We start from the raw sequence: 2,292 nt of genomic DNA, 5'->3' as shown, positions 1-2,292 counted from the left end.
CATCCATAGTGAACCTATATTGGGTTTCTGAAGAGTATTTGGTGGGCTTGAACTATTGACCTCCACTTTAATTCATTCTTTACTGATTAAATATGTATGTTTAAAATAAGCAAACACAGTCAATGAGCTTACCCTTTTCATCTTAGAATTAAATTTCAAAGCAACCTCAAATATTAAACACAAAAACATAAATACATTTAGAAAGAATTGTAAGTGGAAATGTTTGGTCCTATAATTGGAATTAAGTTTGGGCTGTTACCCATGGGTCTACAGTTCAAACTCACCAGTCATTTCTCTGGAGAAAGATGGAGTTATCTGTTACCATAAAGATTTACAGTTGAAAAACTATTGAGAAACTGTTTAACTCTGTTAATTCCAAGATACATTTACTTGTTCTGGCAGTCTGTGTTAATTTCAGTATTCTTCACCAACACCATAATTCAAATGCACAGATTCTTCTACAGTCTTCCTTATTCATTGTCCAACGTTCACATATATAAGAAGCAATTAAAAATACCACCACTTGGATCAGACAAACCTTAGCCCTCCAAGTGACATCATTTCTCCTTAATACTTTAAATATACCCCTTGCAACAGATTTGTCTAATACAATACATAGTTTGATTTATTGAATCAGCAATTAGAAACTACCAGCTGTTCCATTGGAGAAGGTTGAGGCATTCTGCTCCCGTAATTTTTTAAGCCTGTAAAGATTTACAGCTTAGGAAACCCTGTACAGGGTTGTTATGAGTCAGAAACGACTCCATGGCACACAGCCACCAGCCACCACCGTGAACACTGATCCCATATCCAAGCAAAATGTAGTATTTGACAACTTCGGTATTTTCTTCACATGTTCTTCTTGTTGCTAAGTGCTGTCAAGTCAGTCCCAACTCATAATGACCCAGTTTAGGGTTTCTGAAGAGTAGCTATTTCATTTGAACCACCAACCTTGCTGTTCAAACTAACCTTGCAATTCAGTGCTTATCTCACAGCACCCTGCTTGCTGCCCTTTGAAATTTTCTCTTCAGCTTTTCCACTTCAACATTTCTTAAAGTCACTTTAGCTTTGCTACCTCAAGAACAAATTTCAGAGTCTCTTCTAACATTCATTTTTGTCTTTCCTTTCCTATCTTTTAATTTCTTTATATATGATGTTCCATCCTCAAAGTGTTTAGTCTTCAGTTATTAGTTTCTAATGCATCAAATCTATTCTTGAGATGACTTTTAAATTAGGTGGGTATACTCAAAGTCATATTTTGACTTTGAAAGCATAGAAAACTGTCCCTTTTTCCAGAGGCTCTTCATGATTCTTTGGCTCAAACGAGTTGTATTTAGTGTAATATTGTTAACCTGAAAAAGAGGCCTACAGACTTGCAGAACCTGGCTCAGAGAACCACCCACCATTTATAACTTTCAACAATGAAGTCAAAACAGATGTAAATAAGATTGAGGAATTTCTTGAAGAAATCTTATGCCCTCCTAAGTACTTAATGCTTTTAGCAAAAATCCCAGAATCAAACACTGCTGGAATGGATATTTTTGCCAAATTTTTTGCATATATCAAGAATTCAAGCCAGAGGTGAATGAAGCATTGGAGGGAGGTCTCTTGAAAACACTGCAGAAACTGGATGAATATCTGAAGTCTCTCCTCCCTGATGAAATTATGAGAATAGCATGGAGGACATTAAGTTTTCTACACGTAAATTTCTGGATGGCAATGAAATGACATTAACGGATTGCAACTTGCTGCCCAAACTTCACATTGTCAAGGTGGTGACCAAAAAATATCCTAACTTTAATAAGCCAAAAGAAATGACCGGCATCTGGAGGTACTAAACCTAATGCTGACAGTAGGAATGAGTTCACCAATGCCTGTCCCAGTGACAAGGAGGTTGAAATAGTGTACACTGATGTAGACAAAAGATTTACCAAGTAGAGGAACATTTAAGAGAGAGATGTCTTCACATCTTAACAGAATATGCATTCCTAATAGACTACTCCTCTTCTTCTAAAGTAGAAATTCTAATTTGCATGAACGTGCAGTTGTTATTCAAGATTTAGGATAAAGGGATAGGTAAGGTACAGTAGCTATCTTAAAATACACACTCCTAAGCAGTATTATTTTTAAAATTCTCTTGAACTGCCTGCTTTCTCTACCCATATCCTTCTTTCTTCTCTAATTTGGAGAGACTCCATCACCAACTTTTTAGTTCAGAGGGAGTTTGTTGTCTCTCTGGAACCCTCACTGTTGGGTCCATTCACTGTGTACAGATGGCAGGAATTTTAAGGT

At 36.5% G+C, this 2,292-nt stretch overlaps 1 pseudogene; it reads left to right on the top strand.

Annotated features, from left to right (window-relative positions):
* The window catches only part of LOC102826444, a 16,196-nt pseudogene extending 14,258 nt beyond the window's left edge, over window positions 1–1,938 (top strand).
* The last annotated feature ends 354 nt before the right edge of the window (window positions 1,939–2,292 follow it).

This window comes from Chrysochloris asiatica, unplaced genomic scaffold, assembly GCF_000296735.1.
Source record: "Chrysochloris asiatica unplaced genomic scaffold, ChrAsi1.0 scaffold00199, whole genome shotgun sequence".
Lineage (NCBI taxonomy): Eukaryota > Metazoa > Chordata > Mammalia > Afrosoricida > Chrysochloridae > Chrysochloris > Chrysochloris asiatica.
The sequence above is the reverse complement of the archived record's forward strand: the minus strand, read 5'-3'. Positions and strand labels throughout refer to the sequence as shown.